This window comes from Malaya genurostris, chromosome 2 (assembly GCF_030247185.1).
Source record: "Malaya genurostris strain Urasoe2022 chromosome 2, Malgen_1.1, whole genome shotgun sequence".
Taxonomy (NCBI): domain Eukaryota; kingdom Metazoa; phylum Arthropoda; class Insecta; order Diptera; family Culicidae; genus Malaya; species Malaya genurostris.
In genome coordinates, this window is record NC_080571.1 from 121,292,738 (window position 1) to 121,300,256 (window position 7,519).

The window sequence follows — 7,519 nt, forward strand, 5'->3', positions numbered from 1 at the left end:
TCGATATCTTAGAGCTTAAGCCGTCTGCCTTTAAACTTTTATTTTTATATAAAAAAATAAAAGAATAGCCAATTATGCTAATTGCAATGATACTAACACCTTTCTTTCTGTTAGTTTCAAACAGTAGCGACAACCAAAGTTACATCTGTTATGCCAGAATTTAACTCGTTGCACTGAAATCGACGGAATGTATAAAAAAGAAACTCTCTATACATAAACCAACAGACAATAAAAGTCAGTGACGCGCTACTACGCTAGATAGCGAATCCTTTCGTTGCTGCGCTCAAATCTTTTTATTGGACTTTGTTCGCTTTACGCGCCGTCCGACTGACTGTGGTCGAATGTTTCCCCCCTTTCGTTTATTGAGCGAGAGGAGGCTCGTCAATCGATGGACGATTAATTCAATCGATTGATTTGTTAATTTTTTTTCATTACCCTCGATCTCCTTGTCTGTCAAACTTCTCCGACTCATGCACATACCATGTGCCTCCGTGTGTAGATGTTCGGCTGATGTGGATGTGAACGGTTCATGGTGGTTATTTCGTCAAAGGCAGGTGCGGACTTTGGGGTTACACGTGAAAGGTTTCTTCCAGGATTTATCAATCAACCATTCTAGTCTATTTATTCACTGCCAGAAGAGAATGTTGGTTCTATGCACGAGAAAGACTTGCCAAATATGCCAATCACGATTTCAATGGTATCCTTTTTCAACAACAGGCATATTTTTGCCTTTCTCAGATCTGCTTTCTTCTATTCGAGAAATTGAAATTTGTGATTGGTGCGATTCATATGAGTTCGGTGCCGGCGAACATTCTTTTGCGTCTTACGGTGGCGATAATCGCATCCCTGCTGACTTACAATTGACTGGAATAAGTCAGATGCTAACGAGCCATGATATCGACGAGATGAATTATATAGTGTATATTAGATTGACGGAGTAAAGTGGTGAAAATCATAGCAACAGTTGCGGTTGGTTACTGGAGATGAAATTTAGGTTCCTTGGAAATGGAACATACGTTTGCCCTGACAACTAGGCTATGTTTTATTCAGTTCAGACTGCAAATCAGACACATCTGCATTATCATGTCTCGTCGTTTAAGATTCACAAATTTCTGAAACGTTATTCCAATAACAAGTGATACACGTAACTAGGTAGCTGATGAATCCAATCACGTAATTTTTCATTGAAATTAACGAAACAAAGAACTCTAGTTTCCAGGGCTTTTTTGTGAGGGCACGCAGTGCCCCCATAGGAGCTTTGGAAATATTTTCAGGAAAACTAAAACAAGAAAGAATTTGAAAATAGTCAAAACAAAAACTGTTTCAATCTACCTAGTGGTGTAATAATGCCCTTCTGATGAACGATTATAAAAAAAATCGATGCAATTTTCATTTCGGTGTAGTGATCCTTCCGGTGCTTCCGAAACCTGAATAATACTGAACATAAATGGAGCGAATTTGATTGGCAATTTACCTAATAGGGCTACCACCTGCACGTGCCTCGCCCGGTATTGTCGGGCTTATAAGAAGCTGTCAGACTTACAAATCGTTCAACGACTCCTAAAAATTCACATGATCAACCTCGTTATGCCGTAAAGTAATCATTAACTTAGCTTAACTTTCAATCCATACTAATCGAATGATATATTGAAAATCGCTGGATGATTAGATTGTGAGAAAAAGAAATCTTCATATACATGACTCGAACTTGCTAACTTTTCTCGATCACTGTAACTTTTCTACTATTTTAATTATTCTGGGATGCGATTGAACGCATTTCAGAAGACAAACCAATTTAATTGAGTGTCGTGAATATAAACATCTTATGGGCGAAGTCGATCTATTTTTAATCTTCGCCGTGTGTTCTTATATCGCAAGCATTTAGGAAAAATTGTATAAATTTACGTATTTTCAGACCTTCATATAAGACCGTCAAAAATAATTCATTTCTACAGTAGATCAAACACAACTATTTTTGATGCATTCTGACATATTCTTAAAGGCTGAGGCCAGTGTGTTTTAGGGCGTTTAAGAGGGCTATTTTCACGCTTCAAATCTGATTTTCTCAAAAACGGTGACGAATATAAAAAAAACCCAACTGACAATCTCTTAGAAAATTAGTTTAGATTATCCGGTGAAAATTTCAGAATGATTCATTGACTTTAGCGTTCCGGAAAGTCTTTTTTCTGAAGGAAGAATTGCATAGCTGAAGCCATAGGAGCGTCTTTCAACTTGTTCATTGAATATCTCGCCTTCAAAAGCATGGATCAAAAATCTATCCTGACAATGTCTAGATAATTTAATTTAGATGCGTTTAGCGCATGAAAACATATATGTTGTCGCGATAAAAATTAAGTTAATGTTATTTTTATAAAGGTAAGTCCATTTCTATGGCGGCACCATTTTTTTCTGCTCTTGTATCCTGGTAACGTAACGAAACATGAGAGAAATAAAATTGGCTCAGCAAGGCTGCCAAACGAGCGGTAGCTTTATTGGATTTTATGTGATTTAATCAAACTTGTAACCGAAAATATCAAAACTTTCTTGGCCACTCGGCCAAATTAAGAGTTATTTTGCACATTTGCGAGAGAGCATGGAGAGAAATGTAATATCCACAGTGGTTTTACGCGACCTACTGGCCTCAGCCCTTAGTGCTGTAACTTGAAAATTTATGCGTCTGCTTGTAAGGCTTGAAGTATGTTTGACACAAAACAAAATCATTCTTGTAAAATTCAGTAATCTTACGTATTACGTTCGTATGAATAGTGTCAAATGTGGATTTTCATCACATGAAAATTTAACAATGTTTTGCTGTGCAAGCAAGCATCCACAAACTACACATAATAATTGATATATTTTTGTTTCTATATTCGCCAGATAAAGATATATGGCATCATAGAATCTGTACCTCTTTGTACGAAATTTCCTGTTCGTCATAATGATACGAGTAGTTAGAACAAAGTGTGATGAATCCAACTGTATTTTGTTTACTATGAATCGAGTTCTTGAAGCTCCATTGCTCCTTCCTACACAACTGACAATTTATAAAAATTGCAAGCATCTAAATATCTATCTGAAAAATTTCAAACACAAAAACCGGATTTTCTTGAAAAAACGTGATTAATCCACCTAGCAGTGAGATGATACATTTTTAAACAATCCGCATGTGTTTTTTGCATGGATATTCTTCGGTGTTTTAGTTTTCATGACATTATTTTGATGACCGTCGTTTTAAGCGGTAATTTGAGATTTCAATCGTGAATCGGATCAAATTTGATTGATTCTAAGCGTTTGACAATCGATTGAACATTTCATGAGATGTTGAAGTAAGTTCCACTTTAGAGTTTTTCGCCATTATTTACGGTACTCCCAGAGCCGGTATTCAGGAACTAACATAACCAAAAATGATTCGTATGGCCATAAATTAATATCCAAACAATTTACATCTTCTATTTCTGTATACATTTTAAAAACTCATCATCCTGTAATACCAGAATCGGATAAAATTCACCAATTTTGTATGGGATCATAAGTCCCTTAATTTGAATATTTGTTTTTGAAGTTCGATTTGGCCTTATTGGGAAAATGATTGAGCTTTGAGAAACGATTCGATACTGGAACCGGAGTTCTAAAATCGGTGTAGCCGAAATCAGTTAAATTCACCTGAGTGTGTAGACATCTTTGAGAAATTGTAGTGCGAATTAAATTTTTGGGTACCTCCCGAATCGAAAATTGAATACCGCTTAAACTGAAATAAATTTATTTGATTATCCACTATCCAAATCTGCCAACCCGATAAACCTGATTAATTTATGTGAAATGGACCTTTTTATACTAATCACCCTGTATCCCCTAAACCGGAAGTCGGATCTGACTGAAAAGCAAGATGTTTTATAGGATCTTAAGACTTTTCATTTGAATCTTAGATGGTTCTTAAATTTCATTTGAATCGTAGATCGAGAAAAATGAGTTGCATTATTTTAATTTCGTTACACATATAATCCTGTCCCTCCGCTATTAGAAGTCGAATTATTATATTATAAAAAAAAAAAAAAAAAAAAGAATCTAAATGTAATTCAGGAACCTTGTTTGGGTGTATAAGGCTTTTCATATGAATTTGGTAAAAACGGTTGAGTCATCTCCGAGAAAATTGAGTGAAATTATTTGTCACACACACATTTGCTGATCTCGACGAACTGATTTGAATGGTATATGGGTGTTATGTTCTTCCAGCATTTTTTGCTGTAAGTAGTTGAAATAAATATAATTATGGAATTACTTTCAACGTGAAAATGCCCCATTATCTTGTCATATTTACATTATTGTTTACATGTCATATTTGAACGATTATGGAATAGGGGGAAAAGTCGCTTACACAAAAATATCGATATTTCCGTTAGAAATGGACGGCTTTTAACAATCTATGGCTTGTTGGATAGCTATTACCGTGCGGAATCTAAGTCTGAAAACATATTCTGTTTTCAAGGTCAATTGTGACAGATATCGTCAAAAAACTGAAAATTTTGACATAAAACTTCGTATAACTCAAAAAGTAAAACTCCGATCTCAATACCATTCAATAGCGTTCAGGGAGACGGGGAGACCTTTCATTTGCGACTAGTTTGATCAGAATCGGTCCAGCCATCTCTGAGATCTCGACCTCTTAGTTGACAACACACATACAGACACACACACATACACACACGGACATTTTCTCAGTTCGTCGAGCTGAATCGATTGATATATGACACTCGGCACTCCGGGCTTCGGAATTTTTTTTGTAAAGTTTGAGCGAATTCTATACCTATTATTTATATTTATAAAAAAAGGTAAAAATCACAAAAAAGTTCTTCGAATTCGTTAGTATTGTGAAGGTTTTAAATTGATGAATGCGCTCACTGTTTTCTATACTGTTCGAACACGACCCGGAAGGGTTCGTAGTGTCAATAGAATCGTAGCACCAGCAGAAGGTCAAATTCCACTACAGGAATGTAATACCAAGGCTTTGCTCTTTAATTTACTAACGGTCGTTCGGGTAGAGTTCACAATTGAATTTCAAATATTTATTAAACATTTTAAGCCCCCAACAGAAAGCTATACTTTGCACTAAAACAACGATGTTTTCAAAAAGTGTTAAAATCATCTTTGAAGACATCATTAGACGATAGAACACAAATTCATTTTTCTTTAAAAATTTATTCCCAAATATTAAAAAGATAACTTTTTTCGCGGTACTCTCCATTCAAAACGGTATATTTGTTTGCAAATGAGATCAGACTGGTAACATGACCACGGCTTTGTGAAAAACAAACTGACACCCTATATTAACTCTAAGACCAAGCGAACTCTAAAAGTACAATTTTTAATTTTCAAACAAAGGAAGACGCGTTCAAACAAGCGTTCCAACAAACGCGCCCGTCGAATGCGTATTTTTTCAATTTTTTTCGTTGGGGTTATCAATGCAAAAATATTGTTTAAACAATTGAACTGTTACTATAACAAGTTAATTAACTTAATAAAAATCATCATAGTAGCTATTTAGTAGTCTCGTAACAAGGATTGTGTACAAATGATTCGATCTGTAGAATTAGAGATAATAAATTTCAAATGCAAGGTGTTTTTACATTTTATTACAATTCTTCAAAACTTTAAAATATAATTACGAAGATTTTTTTTGAGTCGATTTTAAAATGTGAAATTGTTTTTGATGTACGGTTTGTAAAAGAATGTTCCACAGCAAAGCGCACCCATACATTCGACTCTGTCAAATGTGAATTCGTTCTAAGCTGACACTGTCTGATTGAAACAGACCCTGTCAGCATAAGTTAGTCCATTTAGACATCAGTCCGATGGATTTTGTTTAATAAATAAATAAATAAATAAATAAATAAATAAATAAATAAAGAGAAATCAGTATTCAGTTCAGCTACGCCCTTGCACGGTATCACATTAAACATATCATGTCAATTGAATGGGTGCAAGTGTTTCATTTTGACCCGTACGAATTTGACATTTCTCTCACCTACATGTGCGCATGTGCGAGATTCGATGCGGACTAACCTGAGGGCGCCATGCTCGCAAAAATATGTCTCTTACGATTCGTTCGTAATATGTAAAAACTGGATATCTTGATAATATGTTGTCTTTGGATTGAATCTAATACCGTTGCATGCGTTCTTCCCTTTGGATGTAAGCGGGCATCTTTGTAGCTCTTTCCTTGCGACTGCTTGATAAACGGTGCAAAATTTTGAATCCAATATTTTGTAAAATGTCGCACAGTTTGTGGAGCTTAAGTCTTCAGCTAGATTCGCAAGAATATTTTATCCAAATGTCACAAGAAATCAATCTTTCCAGATAAAATTTCACAGAGTTCATTATTTCAGATAGTTCCTATCCGAAACTTGTCCATGTTCTAGAAAACTTGGTACACCTGCAAAGCAAAGCAAAGCCGGTAGAATGGTATACTACCAAAAATGTCACTTTCGTCCCAAAAGACATGAATCCACCAAATTGCCCACAACTTCGACCAATTGAGGAATTTTGGGCATTAACGAAGCCACATCTTAGGAAACATGTCTCGGCAGCCGAAACGATTCAACAGTTCGAAAAAGATTGGAAAAAAGTGTCAAAACTTGTCACCAAGAAGTCTGTACGGAATTTAATGAGGAACGTTCGCAAGAAGGTGCGCCAGCTAGTCTACAGTGGCTAAGTAGCAAATGTTGAGAATAATATTCTGTTTTTGTAGTCTAATATTATCAGTATATCGAATAAAATTTGAATATCTAACACTTGTGATTAATTTACAGCGAAATCAAAGTGAGTCCATACTTTCTGGGACAGTCTTTATGTATTGAACCGTCAACCCGGGTACACCTGCACTCAGCAGATATAAAAAAAGTATTTTAAAACAATTTCCAGAATATTAATTTTAAGTCACGAATTGGAAAGGCTACCGGTTTTGGTATTTACAACAATATTTTTGTTCATTTCCTGGATCTGCTTATATCTCCAAGATAGCAGCAGTTCATTATAGCCTAGATGTCAATGAATCATTATCTTCAATGCATCATTTTATGTTTGCTGATAATCTCAGTATATTTGAAGCTATCAGAACATTGAGAATCTTTAAGCATAAGCCGCAGGCCCGTACCCAGAATTTTGTTTCGGGAGGAACCCAAAGATAAAAAAATAAAGTTACTGAAGATTACTTATGTTCCTAATTCTCGGTGTGCTTTTTACGGGTGTTTTTAACAGACACTTTAAACTTTCCCACTGGAACTGTTATTATATTACATTCCTTTACGTTTGCTGTTTTGTTTTTTTCTGTTACATATGTCTGAGACCTTCTAAATAATTATATATCTGTTTTTGATTTCGGGAGAGGCCAGGACCCCCCTTTGATTACTTGACTGATAAGCTGTTCTTTTTGGTGAAGATCAAATACTATCTCAGTGCTCTGTTTAGTATGCTAGTTAACTATTGTTTGGGTGCAGGTTCACTTGTCAATTGCAGATAATGA